The following is a 16,792-nucleotide window of genomic DNA, read 5'->3' as shown; positions in this document are numbered from 1 at the left end:
CCCTCCAGCCAGTCATCCATCCAGCCATCCATCCATCAAGCCATCCATCCAGCCATCAATCTATCCATCACTCGAGCCAGCCTTCATCCAGTCATCCATCCATCCAGCCATCCATCCAGCCATCCATCCATCCATCTCTCCAGCAAGCCATCCTTCAAGCCATCCATCCATCCAGCCATCCATCCATCCATCCATCCATTCATCCCTCCAGCCAGTCATCCATCCAGCCATCCCTCCATCCAGCCATCCATCCAGCCATCCAACCATTCATCCATCTCTCCAGCCAGCCATACATCCATCCATCCATCCATTCAGCCATCCATCCAGCCATCCATCCATCCCTCCAGCCAGCCAGTCATTAAGCCATCAAACCATCCAGCCATCCATCCAGCCATCCATCCAGCCATCCATCCCTCCAGCCAGCCATTCATCCAGCCATCCCTCCATCAAGCCATCCATTCAGACATCAATCCATCCATCCATCCATCCATCCCTCCAGCCAGCCAACCATCCAGCCATCCCTCCATCCAGCCATCTATCCATCCATCCATCCCACCAGCCAGCCATCCATCCAGCCATCCATCCAGCTATCCATCCAGCCAGCCATTCTTCAATCCATCCCTCCAGCCAGCCATCCATCCAGCCATCCATTCATCCATCCCTCCAGCCAGCCATCCATCCAGCCATCCATCCAGCCATCCATCCATCCATCCCTCCTGACAGCCATCCATCCAGCCATCCATCCATCCAGCCATCCATCCAGCCATCCATCAATCCATCCATCCCTCCAGCCAGCCATCCATCCGGGCATCCATCCATCCAGCCATCCATCCATCCATCCATCCCTCCAGCCAGCCATCCATCCAGCCATCCATCCATCCAGCCATCCATCCAGCCATCCATCCATCCATCCATCCCTCCAGCCAGTCATCCATCCAGCCATCCATCCATCCATCCATCCAGCCATCCATCCATCCATCCATCCATCCCTCCAGCCAGCCATTCATCCAGCCATCCATCCATTCAGCCTTTAATCCAGCCATCCATCCATCCATCCATCCCTCCAGCCAGCCATCCATCCAGCCATCCATCCATTCAGCCATCCATCCAGCCATCCATCCATCTAGCCATCCATCCATCCACCCATCCCTCCAGCCAGCCATCCATCCAGCCATCCCTCTATCCAGCCATCCATCCAGCCATCCATCCATCCATCCATCCCTCCAGCCAGCCGTACATCCAGTCATCCATCGATCCAGCCATCCATCCAGCCATCCATCCATCCATCCCTCCAGCCAGCCAATCATTAAGCCATCCATCCATCCAGCCATCCACCCAGCCATCCATCCATCCATCCCTCCAGCCAGCCATCCATCCAGCCATCCCTCCATCCAGACATCCATCCAGCCATACATCCATCCATTCATCCCTCCAGCCAGCCAATCATCCAGCCATCCCTGCATCCAGCCATCCATCCATCCATCCTTCCAGCCTGCCGTCCGTCCAGCCATCCATCCATCCAGCCGTCCATCCATCCAGCCAACCGTTCAGCCATCCATCCATCCATCCATCCCTCCTGCCAGCCATCCATCCAGCCATCCATCCATCCAGCCAACCATCCGGCCATCCATCCATCCATCCATTCCTCCAGCCAGCCATCCATCCAGCAATCCATCCGTCCAGCCATCCATCCAGCCATCCATCCATTTTTCAAGCCAGCCATCCATCCAGCCATCCATCCATCCAGCCAGCGATCCAGCCATCCATCCATCCCTCCAGCCAGCCATCCATCCAGCCATCCGTCCATCCATCCATCCAGCAATCCATCGAGCCATCCATCCATCCATCCATCCCTCCAGCCATTCATCCATCCAGCCATTCATCCATCCAGCCATCCATCCAGCCGTCCATCCATCCATCCCTCCAGCCAGCCATTCATCCAGCCATCCATCCATTAAGCCATCCATCCAGCCATCCATCCATCCAGCCATCCATCCAGCCATCCATCCATCCCTCCAGCCAGCCATCCATCCAGCAATCCATCCGTCCAGCCATCCATCCAGCCATCCATCCATTCTTCAAGCCAGCCATCCATCCAGCCATCCATCCATCCAGCCAGCGATCCAGCCATCCATCCATCCCTCCAGCCAGCCATCCATCCAGCCATCCGTCCATCCATCCATCCAGCAATCCATCGAGCCATCCATCCATCCAACCCTCCAGCCATTCATCCATCCAGCCATTCATCCATCCAGCCATCCATCCAGCCGTCCATCCATCCATCCCTCCAGAAGCCATTCATCCGGCCATCCATCCATTAAGCCATCCATCCAGCCATCCATCCATCCATCCATCCCTCTAGCCAGCCATCCATCCAGCCATTCTTCCATCCAGCCATCCATCCAGCCATCCATCCATCCATCCATCTCTCCACCCAGCCATACATCCAGCCATCCATCCATTCAGCCATTCATCCAGCCATCCATCCATCCATCCATCCATCCCTCCAGCCAGCCAGCCATTCAGCCATTCATCCAGCCATCCATCCATCCATCCATCCATCCCTCCAGCCAGCCAGCCATTAAGCCATCCATCCATCCAGCCATCCATCCAGCCATCCATCCATCCCTCCAGCCATCCATCCATCCAGCCATCCCTCCATCCAGCTATTCTTCCAGCTATCCATCCAGCCATCCATCCAGCCATCCATCCAGCCATCCATCCAGCCATCCCTCCAGCCACTCGTCCATCCAGCGATCCATTCATCAAGCCATCCATCCAGCCATCCATCCATCCATCCATCCCTCCAGTCAAGCATCCATCCAGCCATTCCTCCATCCAGCCATCCATCCAGCCATCCATCCATCCATCCATCCCTCCAGCCAGCCATCCATCCAGCCATCCCTCCATCCATCCGTCCATCCATCCATCCATCCAGCCATCCATCCATTCAGCAAGCCTTCCATCCAGCCATCCCTCCATACAGCCATCCATCCAGCCATGCATCCATCCGTCTCACCAGCCAGCCATCCATCCAGCCATCCCTCCATACAGCCATCCATCCAGCCATCCAACCATTCATCCATCTCTCCAGCCAGCCATACATCCAGCCATCCATCCATCCAGCCATCCATCCAGCCATCCATCCATCCATCCATCCATCCCTGCAGCCAGGGAGTCATTAAGCCATCCATCCATCCATCCATCCATCCAGCCATGCATCCAGCCATCCATCCCTCCAGCCATCCATCCATTCAGCCATCCATCCATCCATCCATCCATCCATCCATCCATCCATCCATCCATCCCTCCAGCCAGCCATCCATCCAGCCATCCATCCATTCAGCGATCCATCCATCCATCCATCCCTCCACCAGCCATCCATCCAGCCATCCCTCTATCCAGCTATCCATCCAGCCATCCATCCATCCATCCATCCCTCCAGCCAGCCATACCTCCAGCCATCCATCGATCCAGCCATCCATCCAGCCATCCATCCATCCATCCCTCCAGCCAGCCAGTCATTAAGCCATCCATCCATCCAGCCATCCATCCATCCATCCATCCATCCATCCATCCATCCATCCATCCCTCCAGCCAGCCAGCCATCCAGCCATCCCTCCATCCAGACATCCAGCCAGCCAACCATCCAGCCATCCCTCCGTCCAGCCACCCATCCATCCATCCATCGCTCCAGCCACCCATCCATCCAGCCATCCATCCATCCAGCCATCCATCCAGCCATCTATCCATCAATCCATCCCTCCAGCCAGCCATCCATACAGCCTTCCATCCATCCAGCCGTCCATCCTACCAATCATCCATTCATCTCTCCAGCCAGCCAGCCATCCAGCCATCCATCCATCCAGCCATCCATTCAGCCATCCATCCATCCATCCATCCCTCCAGCCAGCCATCCATCCAGCCATCCATCCGTCCTGCCATCCATCCAGCCATCCATCCATCCATCCATCCATTCCTCCATCCAGCCACCCATCCAGCCATCCATCCATCCATCCATCCATCCATCCAGCCATCCATCCAGCCATCCATCCATCCAGCCTTCCAGGCATCCAGCTATCCATCCATCGAGCCATCCATCCATTCAGCCATCCATCCATCCATCCATCCAGCCATCCATCCATCCCCCCAGCGAGTCATCCATCCAGCCATCCATCCATCCAGCCATCCATCCAGCCATCCATCCATCCCTCCAGCCAACCATTCATTCAGCCATCCACCCATCCAGCCATCCATCCAGCCATCCATCCATCCATTCATCCCTCCAGCAAGCCATCCATCCAGCCATCCATCCATCCAGCCAGCCATCCAGCCATCCCTCCATCCATCCATCCCTCCAGCCAGCCATCCATCCAACCATCCCTCCATCCAGCCATCCATCCAGCCATCCATGCATTCATCCATCTCTCCATCCAGCCATCCATCCAGCCATTCATCCATCTATCCATACATCCAGCCAGCCATCCATCCATGCATCCATCCATCCAGCCATCCATCCAGCCATCCATCCATCAATCCACCCGCCCAGCCAGCCATCCATCCAGCCATCCAGCCATCCAGCCTTCCAGCCATCCATCCAGCCATCCATCCATTCATGCATCCCTCCAGCCAGCCATCCATCCAGCTATCCATCCATCCAGCCATCCATTCAGCCATCCATCCATCCATCCATCACTTCAGCCAGCCATCCATCCATTCAGCCATCCATCCAGCCATCCCTCCATCCATCCATCCCTCCAGCAGCCATCCATCCAGCCATCCCTCTATCCAGACATCCATCCAGCCATACATCCATCCATCCATCCCTCCAGCCAGCCATCCATCCAGCCATTCTTCCATTCAGCCTTCCATCCAGCCATCCATCCATCCATCTCTCCACCCAGCCATACATCCAGCCATCCATCCATTCAGCCATTCATCCAGCCAGCCATCCATCCATCCATCCATCCCTCCAGCCAGCCAGCCATTAAGCCATCCATCCATCCAGCCATCCATCCAGCCATCCATCCATCCCTCCAGCCATCCATCCATCCATCCCTCCAGCCAATCGTCCATCCAGCCATCCATTCATCAAGCCATCCATCCAGCCATCCATCCATCCATCCATCCCTCCAGTCAAGCATCCATCCAGCCATCCCTCCATCCAGCTATCCTTCCAGCCATCCATCCATCCATCCATCCAGCCATCCATCCAGCCATCCATCCATCCATCCCTCCAGCCAATCGTCCATCCAGCCATCCATTCATCAAGCCATCCATCCAGCCATCCATCCATCCATCCCTCCAGTCAAGCATCCATCCAGCCATTCCTCCATCCAGCCATCCATCCAGCCATCCATCCAGCCATCCATCCCTCCAGCCAGCCATCCATCCAGCCATCCATCCATCCAGCCATCCATCCGGCCATCCATCCATCCATTCATTCCTCCAGCCAGCCATCCATCCAGCCATCCATCCATCCAGCCATCCATCCAGCCATTCATCCATTCTTCAAGCCAGCCATCCATCTAGCCATCCATCCATCCAGCCAGCCATCCAGCCATCCATCCATCCCTCCAGCCAGCCATCCATCCAGCCATCCGTCCATCCATCCATCCATCCAGCAATCCATCCAGCCATCCATCCATCCATCCATCCCTCCAGCCATTCATCCATCCAGCCATTCATCCATCCAGCCATCCATCCAGCCATCCATCCATCCATCCCTCCAGACAGCCATTCATCCAGCCATCCATCCAGCCATCCATCCATCCATCCATCCCTCTAGCCAGCCATCCATCCAGCCATTCTTCCATTCAGCCTTCATCCAGCCATCCATTCATCAATCCATCTCTCCACCCAGCCATACATCCAGCCATCCATCCATTCAGCCATTCATCCAGCCATCCATCCATCCATCCATCCATCCCTCCAGCCAGCCAGCCATTAAGCCATCCATCCATCCAGCCAACCATCCAGCCATACATCCATCCCTCCAGCCATCCATCCATCCAGCCATCCCTCCATCCAGCTATCCTTCCAGCCATCCATCCATCCATCCATCCAGCCATCCATCCAGCCATCCATCCATCCATCCCTCCAGTCAAGCATCCATCCAGCCATTCCTCCATCCAGCCATCCATCCAGCCATCCATCCATCCATCCATCCCTCCAGCCAGCCATCCATCCAGCCATCCCTCCATCCATCCGTCCATCCATCCATCCATCCAGCCATCCATCCATTCAGCCAGCCTTCCATCCAGCCATCCCTCCATACAGCCATCCATCCAGCCATGCATCCATCCGTCACTCCAGCCAGCCATCCATCTAGCCATCCCTCCATACAGCCATCCATCCAGCCATCCAACCATTCATCCATCTCTCCAGCCAGCCATACATCCAGCCATCCATCCATCCAGCCATCCATCCAGCCATCCATCCATCCATCCATCCATCCCTCCAGCCAGCCAGTCATTAAGCCATCCATCCATCCATCCAGCCATCCATCCAGCCATCCACCCCTCTATCCAGCTATCCATCCAGCCATCCATCCATCCATCCATGCCTTCAGCCAGCCATATATCCGGCCATCCATCGATCCAGCCATCTATCCAGCCATCCATCCATCCATCCATCCATCCCTCCAGCCAGCCAGTCATTAATCCATCCATCCATCCAGCCATCCATCCAGCCATCCATCCATCCATCCATCCATCCCTCCAGCCAGCCATCCATCCAGCCATCCCTCCATCCAGACATCCATCCAGCCATCCATCCATCCATCCCTCCAGCCAGCCAACCATCCAACCATCCCTCCATCCAGCCACACATCCATCCATCCATCCCTCCAGCCAGCCATCCATCCAGCCATCCATCCATCCAGCCATCCATCCAGCCATCCATCCATCAATCCATCCCTCCAGCCAGCCATCCATCCAGCCCTCCATCCATCCAGCCGTCCATCCAGCCATCCTTCCATCCTTCTCTCCAGCCAGCCATCCATCCAGCCATCCATCCATCCAGCCATCCATTCAGCTATCCATCCATCCATCCATCCCTCCAGCCAGCCATCCATCCAGCCATCCATCCATCCTGCCATCCATCCAGCCATCCATCCATCCATCCATTCCTCCAGCCATCCATCCATCCAGCCATCCATCCAGCCATCCATCCATCCCTCCAGCTATCCCTCCATCCAGCCATCCATCCAGCCATCCATCCATCCATCCATCCATCCAGGCATCGATCCAGCCATCCATCCATCCAGCCTTCCAGCCATCCAGCCATCCATCCATCAAGCCATCCATCCATCCATCCATCCATCCAGCCATCCATCCAGGCATCCATCCATCCAGCCATCCATCCAGCCATCCAACCATCCATCCATCCCGCCAGCGAGTCATCCATCCAGCCATCCATCTTTCCAGCCATCCATCCAGCCAGCCATTCATCCAGCCATCCATCCATCCAGCCATCCATCCAGCCATCCGTCCATCCATCCATCCCTCCAGCAAGCCATCCATCCAGCCATCCATCCATTCAGCCAGCCATCCAGCCACCAGTCCATCCATCCATCCCTCCAGCCAGCCATCCATCCAGCCATCCCTCCATCCAGCCATCCATCCAGCCATCCATGCATTCATCCATCTCTCCATCCAGCCATCCATCCTGCCATTCATCCATCCATCCATACCTCCAGCCAGCCAGCCATCCATCCATCCATCCATCCAGCCATCCATCCAGCCATCCATCCATCAATCCACCCGCCCAGCTTGCCATCCATCCAGTCATCCTGCCATCCAGCCATCCATCCAGCCATCCATCCATTCATCCAACCCTCCAGCCAGCCATCCATCCAGCCATCCATCCATCCAGCCATCCTTTCAGCCATCCATCCATCCCTTCAGCCAGCCATCCATTCGGCCATCCATCCATCCAGCCATCCATCCATCCATCCCTCCAGCCAGCCATCCATCCAGCCAGCCATCCATCCAGCCATCCATCCATCCAGCCATCCATCCATCCAACCATCCATCCATCCATCCATCCATCCATCCATCCGTTCCTCCAGCCAGCCATCCATCCAGCCATCCATCCATCCAGCCATCCATCCAGCCATCCATCCATCCATCCTTCCTTCCAGGCAGCCATCCATCCAGCCATCCATCCAATCAGCCCCCCATCCAGCCATCCATCCATCCATCCATCCCTCCAGCCAGTCATCCATCCAGCCATCCATCCATCAAGCCATCCATCCAGCCATCAATCCATCCATCACTCGAGCCAGCCTTCATCCAGTCATCCATCCATCCAGCCATCCATCCAGCCATCCATCCATCCATCCCTCCAGCAAGCCATCCATCAAGCCATCCATCCATCCAGCCATCCATCCATCCATCCATCCATTCATCCCTCCAGCCAGTCATCCATCCAGCCATCCCTCCATCCAGCCATCCATCCAGCCATCCAACCATTCATCCATCTCTCCAGCCAGCCATACATCCATCCATCCATCCATTCAGCCATCCATCCAGCCATCCATCCATCCCTCCAGCCAGCCAGTCATTAAGCCATCAAACCATCCAGCCATCCATCCAGCCATCCATCCAGCCATCCATCCCTCCAGCCAGCCATTCATCCAGCCATCCCTCCATCAAGCCATCCATTCAGACATCAATCCATCCATCCATCCATCCATCCCTCCAGCCAGCCAACCATCCAGCCATCCCTCCATCCAGCCATCTATCCATCCATCCATCCCACCAGCCAGCCATCCATCCAGCCATCCATCCAGCTATCCATCCAGCCAGCCATTCTTCAATCCATCCCTCCAGCCAGCCATCCATCCAGCCATCCATTCATCCATCCCTCCAGCCAGCCATCCATCCAGCCATCCATCCAGCCATCCATCCATCCATCCCTCCTGACAGCCATCCATCCAGCCATCCATCCATCCAGCCATCCATCCAGCCATCCATCAATCCATCCATCCCTCCAGCCAGCCATCCATCCGGGCATCCATCCATCCAGCCATCCATCCATCCATCCATCCCTCCAGCCAGCCATCCATCCAGCCATCCATCCATCCAGCCATCCATCCAGCCATCCATCCATCCATCCATCCCTCCAGCCAGTCATCCATCCAGCCATCCATCCATCCATCCATCCAGCCATCCATCCATCCATCCATCCATCCCTCCAGCCAGCCATTCATCCAGCCATCCATCCATTCAGCCTTTCATCCAGCCATCAATCCATCCATCCATCCCTCCAGCCAGCCATCCATCCAGCCATCCATCCATTCAGCCATCCATCCAGCCATCCATCCATCTAGCCATCCATCCATCCATCCATCCCTCCAGCCAGCCATCCATCCAGCCATCCCTCTATCCAGCCATCCATCCAGCCATCCATCCATCCATCCATCCCTCCAGCCAGCCGTAGATCCAGCCATCCATCGATCCAGCCATCTATCCAGCCATCCATCCATCCATCCCTCCAGCCAGCCAATCATTAAGCCATCCATCCATCCAGCCATCCACCCAGCCATCCATCCATCCATCCCTCCAGCCAGCCATCCATCCAGCCATCCCTCCATCCAGACATCCATCCAGCCATACATCCATCCATTCATCCCTCCAGCCAGCCAATCATCCAGCCATCCCTGCATCCAGCCATTCATCCATCCATCCTTCCAGCCAGCCGTCCGTCCAGCCATCCATCCATCCAGCCGTCCATCCATCCAGCCAACCGTTCAGCCATCCATCCATCCATCCATCCCTCCTGCCAGCCATCCATCCAGCCATCCATCCATCCAGCCAACCATCCGGCAATCCATCCATCCATCCATTCCTCCAGCCAGCCATCCATCCAGCCATCCATCCATCCAGCCATCCATCCAGCCATCCATCCATCCCTCCAGCCAGCCATCCATCCAGCAATCCATCCGTCCAGCCATCCATCCAGCCATCCATCCATTTTTCAAGCCAGCCATCCATCCAGCCATCCATCCATCCAGCCAGCGATCCAGCCATCCATCCATCCCTCCAGCCAGCCATCCATCCAGCCATCCGTCCATCCATCCATCCAGCAATCCATCGAGCCATCCATCCATCCATCCATCCCTCCAGCCATTCTTCCATCCAGCCATTCATCCATCCAGCCATCCATCCAGCCGTCCATCCATCCATCCCTCCAGCCAGCCATTCATCCAGCCATCCATCCATTAAGCCATCCATCCAGCCATCCATCCATCCAGCCATCCATCCAGCCATCCATCCATCCCTCCAGCCAGCCATCCATCCAGCAATCCATCCGTCCAGCCATCCATCCAGCCATCCATCCATTCTTCAAGCCAGCCATCCATCCATCCATCCATCCAGCCATCCATCCAGCCATCCATCCATCAATCCACCCGCCCAGCCTGCCATCCATCCAGTCATCCTGCCATCCAGCCATCCATCCAGCCATCCATCCATTCATCCATCCCTCCAGCCATTCATCCATCCAGCCATTCATCCATCCAGCCATCCATCCAGCCGTCCATCCATCCATCCCTCCAGAAGCCATTCATCCGGCCATCCATCCATTAAGCCATCCATCCAGCCATCCATCCATCCATCCATCCCTCTAGCCAGCCATCCATCCAGCCATTCTTCCATCCAGCCATCCATCCAGCCATCCATCCATCCATCCATCTCTCCACCCAGCCATACATCCAGCCATCCATCCATTCAGCCATTCATCCAGCCATCCATCCATCCATCCATCCATCCCTCCAGCCAGCCAGCCATTCAGCCATTCATCCAGCCATCCATCCATCCATCCATCCATCCCTCCAGCCAGCCAGCCATTAAGCCATCCATCCATCCAGCCATCCATCCAGCCATCCATCCATCCCTCCAGCCATCCATCCATCCAGCCATCCCTCCATCCAGCTATCCTTCCAGCCATCCATCCAGCCACCCATCCAGCCATCCATCCAGCCATCCATCCAGCCATCCCTCCAGCCACTCGTCCATCCAGCGATCCATTCATCAAGCCATCCATCCAGCCATCCATCCATCCATCCATCCCTCCAGTCAAGCATCCATCCAGCCATTCCTCCATCCAGCCATCCATCCAGCCATCCATCCATCCATCCATCCCTCCAGCCAGCCATCCATCCAGCCATCCCTCCATCCATCCGTCCATCCATCCATCCATCCAGCCATCCAACCATTCATCCATCTCTCCAGCCAGCCATACATCCAGCCATCCATCCATCCAGCCATCCATCCAGCCATCCATCCATCCATCCATCCATCCCTCCAGCCAGGGAGTCATTAAGCCATCCATCCATCCATCCATCCATCCAGCCATGCATCCAGCCATCCATCCCTCCAGCCAGCCATCCATCCAGCCATCCCTCCATCCAGACATCCATCCAGCCATCCATCCATCCCACCAGCCAGCCAACCATCCAGCCATCCCTCCATCCAGCCATCCATCCATCCACCCATCCCACCAGCCAACCATTCATCCAGCCATCCATTCAGCTATCCATCCAGCCATCCATCCATCAATCCATCCCTCCAGCCAGCCATCCATCCAGCCATCTTTCCATCCAGCCGTCCATCCAGCCATCCATCCATCCATTCATCCCTTCAGCCTGCAATCCATCCAGCCATCCATCCATCCAGCCATCCATCCAGCCATCCATCCATCAATCCATCCATCCAGCCTGCCATCCATCCAGCCATCCATCCATCCTGCCATCCATCCAGCCATCCATTCAGCCATCCATCCATCCATCCATCCCTCCAGCCAGCCAACCATTCGGCCATCCATCCATCCAGCCATCCATTCATCCATCGCTCCAACCAGCCATCCATCCATCCATCCGTCCATCCATCCATCCATCCAGCCATCCATCCATTCAGCCAGCCTTCCATCCAGCCATCCCTCCATACAGCCATCCTTCCAGCCATGCATCCATCCGTCACTCCAGCCAGCCATCCATCCAGCCATCCCTCCATACAGCCATCCATCCAGCCATCCAACCATTCATCCATCTCTCCAGCCAGCCATACATCCAGCCATCCATCCATCCAGCCATCCATCCAGCCATCTATCCATCCATCCATCCATCCATCCCTCCAGCCAGCCAGTCATTCAGCCATCCATCCATCCATCCAGCCATCCATCCAGCCATCCACCCCTCTATCCAGCTATCCATCCAGCCATCCATCCATTCATCCATGCCTTCAGCCAGCCATATATCCGGCCATCCATCGATCCAGCCATCCATCCAGCCATCCATCCATCCATCCATCCCTCCAGCCAGCCAGTCATTAATCCATCCATCCATCCAGCCATCCATCCAGCCATTCATCCATCCATCCATCCATCCCTCCAGCCAGCCATCCATCCAGCCATCCCTCCATCCAGACATCCATCCAGCCATCCATCCATCCATCCCTCCAGCCAGCCAACCATCCAACCATCCCTCCATCCAGCCACACATCCATCCATCCATCCCTCCAGCCAGCCAGCCATCCAGCCATCCATCCATCCAGCCATCCATCCAGCCATCCATCCATCAATCCATCCCTCCAGCCAGCCATCCATCCAGCCCTCCATCCATCCAGCCGTCCATCCAGCCATCCTTCCATCCATCTCTCCAGCCAGCCATCCATCCAGCCATCCATCCATCCAGCCATCCATTCAGCTATCCATCCATCCATCCATCCCTCCAGCCAGCCATCCATCCAGCCATCCATCCATCCAGCCATCCATCCAGCCATCCATCCATCCCTCCAGCTATCCCTCCATCCAGCCATCCATCCAGCCATCCATCCATCCATCCATCCATCCATCCAGCCATCCATCCAGCCATCCATCCATCCAGCCTTCCAGCCATCCAGCCATCCATCCATTCAGCCATCCATCCATCCATCCATCCGTCCAGCCATCCATCCAGGCATCCATCCATCCAGCCATCCATCCAGCCATCCAACCATCCATCCATCCCGCCAGCGAGTCATCCATCCAGCCATCCATCCTTCCAGCCATCCATCCAGCCAGCCATTCATCCAGCCATCCATCCATCCAGCCATCCATCCAGCCATCCGTCCATCCATCCATCCCTCCAGCAAGCCATCCATCCAGCCATCCATCCATTCAGCCAGCCATCCAGCCACCCGTCCATCCATCCATCCCTCCAGCCAGCCATCCATCCAGCCATCCCTCCATCCAGCCATCCATCCAGCCATCCATGCATTCATCCATCTCTCCATCCAGCCATCCATCCTGCCATTCATCCATCCATCCATACCTCCAGCCAGCCAGCCATCCATCCATCCATCCATCCAGCCATCCATCCAGCCATCCATCCATCAATCCACCCGCCCAGCCTGCCATCCATCCAGTCATCCTGCCATCCAGCCATCCATCCAGCCATCCATCCATTCATCCATCCCTCCAGCCAGCCATCCATCCAGCCATCCATCCATCCAGCCATCCTTTCTGCCATCCATCCATCCCTTCAGCCAGCCATCCATTCGGCCATCCATCCATCCAGCCATCCATCCATCCATCCCTCCAGCCAGCCATCCATCCAGCCAGCCATCCATACAGCCATCCATCCATCCAGCCATCCATCCATCCAACCATCCATCCATCCATCCATCCATCCATCCATCCGTTCCTCCAGCCAGCCATCCATCCAGCCATCCATCCATCCAGCCATCCATCCAGCCATCCATCCATCCATCCTTCCTTCCAGGCAGCCATCCATCCAGCCATCCTTCCATTCAGCCCCCCATCCAGCCATCCATCCATCCATCCATCCCTCCAGCCAGTCATCCATCCAGCCATCCATCCATCAAGCCATCCATCCAGCCATCAATCCATCCATCACTCGAGCCAGCCTTCATCCAGTCATCCATCCATCCAGCCATCCATCCAGCCATCCATCCATCCATCCCTCCAGCAAGCCATCCATCAAGCCAACCAACCATCCAGCCATCCATCCATCCATCCATCCATTCATCCCTCCAGCCAGTCATCCATCCAGCCATCCCTCCATCCAGCCATCCATCCAGCCATCCAACCATTCATCCATCTCTCCAGCCAGCCATACATCCATCCATCCATCCATTCAGCCATCCATCCAGCCATCCATCCATCCCTCCAGCCAGCCAGTCATTAAGCCATCAAACCATCCAGCCATCCATCCAGCCATCCATCCAGCCATCCGTCCCTCCAGCCAGCCATTCATCCAGCCATCCCTCCATCAAGCCATCCATTCAGACATCCATCCATCCATCCATCCCTCCAGCCAGCCAACCATCCAGCCATCCCTCCATCCAGCCATCTATCCATCCATCCATCCCACCAGCCAGCCATCCATCCAGCCATCCATCCAGCTATCCATCCAGCCATCCATTCTTCAATCCATCCCTCCAGCCAGCCATCCATCCAGCCATCCATTCATCCATCCCTCCAGCCAGCCATCCATCCAGCCATCCATCCAGCCATCCATCCATCCATCCCTCCTGACAGCCATCCATCCAGCCATCCATCCATCCAGCCATCCATCCAGCCATCCATCAATCCATCCATCCCTCCAGCCAGCCATCCATCCGGGCATCCATCCATCCAGCCATCCATCCATCCATCCATTCCTCCAGCCAGCCCTCCATCCAGCCATCCATCCATCCAGCCATCCATCCAGCCATCCATCCATCCATCCACCCCTCCAGCCAGTCATCCATACAGCCATCCATCCATCCATCCATCCAGCCATCCATCCATCCATCCATCCATCCCTCCAGCCAGCCATTCATCCAGCCATCCATCCATTCAGCCTTTCATCCAGCCATCCATCCATCCATCCATCCCTCTAGCCAGCCATCCATCCAGCCATCCATCCATTCAGCCATCCATCCAGCCATCCATCCATCCAGCCATCCATCCATCCATCCATCCATCCCTCCAGCCAGCCATCCATCCAGCCATCCCTCTATCCAGCCATCCATCCAGCCATCCATCCATCCATCCATCCCTCCAGCCAGCCGTACTTCCAGCCATCCATCGATCCAGCCATCCATCCAGCCATCCATCCATCCATCCCTCCAGCCAGCCAATCAATAAGCCATCCATCCATCCAGCCATCCACCCAGCCATCCATCCATCCATCCCTCCAGCCAGCCATCCATCCAGCCATCCCTCCATCCAGACATCCATCCAGCCATACATCCATCCATTCATCCCTCCAGCCAGCCAATCATCCAGCCATCCCTGCATCCAGCCATCCATCCATCCATCCCTCCAGCCAGCCGTCCGTCCAGCCATCCATCCATCCAGCCGTCCATCCAGCCATCCATCCATCCATCCATCGCTCCAGCCAGCCATCCATCCAGCCATCCATCCATCCAGCCAACCGTTAAGCCATCCATCCATCCATCCATCCCTCCTGCCAGCCATCCATCCAGCCATCCATCCATCCAGCCAACCATCCGGCCATCCATCCATCCATCCATTCCTCCAGCCAGCCATCCATCCAGCCATCCATCCATCCAGCCATCCATCCAGCCATCCATCCATCCCTCCAGCCAGCCATCCATCCAGCAATCCATCCGTCCAGCCATCCATCCAGCCATCCATCCATTCTTCAAGCCAGCCATCCATCCAGCCATCCATCCATCCAGCCAGCGATCCAGCCATCCATCCATCCCTCCAGCCAGCCATCCATCCAGCCATCCGTCCATCCATCCATCCAGCAATCCATCGAGCCATCCATCCAACCATCCATCCCTCCAGCCATTCATCCATCCAGCCATTCATCCATCCAGCCATCCATCCAGCCGTCCATCCATCCATCCCTCCAGCCAGCCATTCATCCAGCCATCCATCCATTAAGCCATCCATCCAGCCATCCATCCATCCAGCCATCCATCCAGCCATCCATCCATCCCTCCAGCCAGCCATCCATCCAGCAATCCATCCGTCCAGCCATCCATCCAGCCATCCATCCTTTCTTCAAGCCAGCCATCCATCCAGCCATCCATCCATCCAGCCAGCGATCCAGCCATCCATCCATCCCTCCAGCCAGCCATCCATCCAGCCATCCGTCCATCCATCCATCCAGCAATCCATCGAGCCATCCATCCATCCAACCCTCCAGCCATTCATCCATCCAGCCATTCATCCATCCAGCCATCCATCCAGCCGTCCATCCATCCATCCCTCCAGCAAGCCATTCATCCGGCCATCCATCCATTAAGCCATCCATCCAGCCATCCATCCATCCATCCATCCCTCTAGCCAGCCATCCATCCAGCCATTCTTCCATCCAGCCATCCATCCAGCCATCCATCCATCCACCCATCTCTCCACCCAGCCATACATCCAGCCATCCATCCATTCAGCCATTCATCCAGCCATCCATCCATCCATCCATCCCTCCAGCCAGCCAGCCATTCAGCCATTCATCCAGCCATCCATCCATCCATCCATCCATCCCTCCAGCCAGCCAGCCATTAAGCCATCCATCCATCCAGCCATCCATCCAGCCAGCCATCCATCCCTCCAGCCATCCATCCATCCAGCCATCCCTCCATCCAGCTATCCTTCCAGCCATCCATCCAGCCATCCATCCAGACATCCATCCAGCCATCCATCCAGCCATTCCTCCAGCCAATCGTCCATCCAGCGATCCATTCATCAAGCCATCCATCCAGCCATCCATCCATCCATCCATCCCTCCAGTCAAGCATCCATCCAACCATTCCTCCATCCAGCCATCCAT

The sequence above is a fragment of the Scyliorhinus torazame genome, chromosome 2, assembly GCF_047496885.1.
Source record: "Scyliorhinus torazame isolate Kashiwa2021f chromosome 2, sScyTor2.1, whole genome shotgun sequence".
NCBI lineage: Eukaryota > Metazoa > Chordata > Chondrichthyes > Carcharhiniformes > Scyliorhinidae > Scyliorhinus > Scyliorhinus torazame.
The sequence above is the reverse complement of the archived record's forward strand: the minus strand, read 5'-3'. Positions refer to the sequence as shown.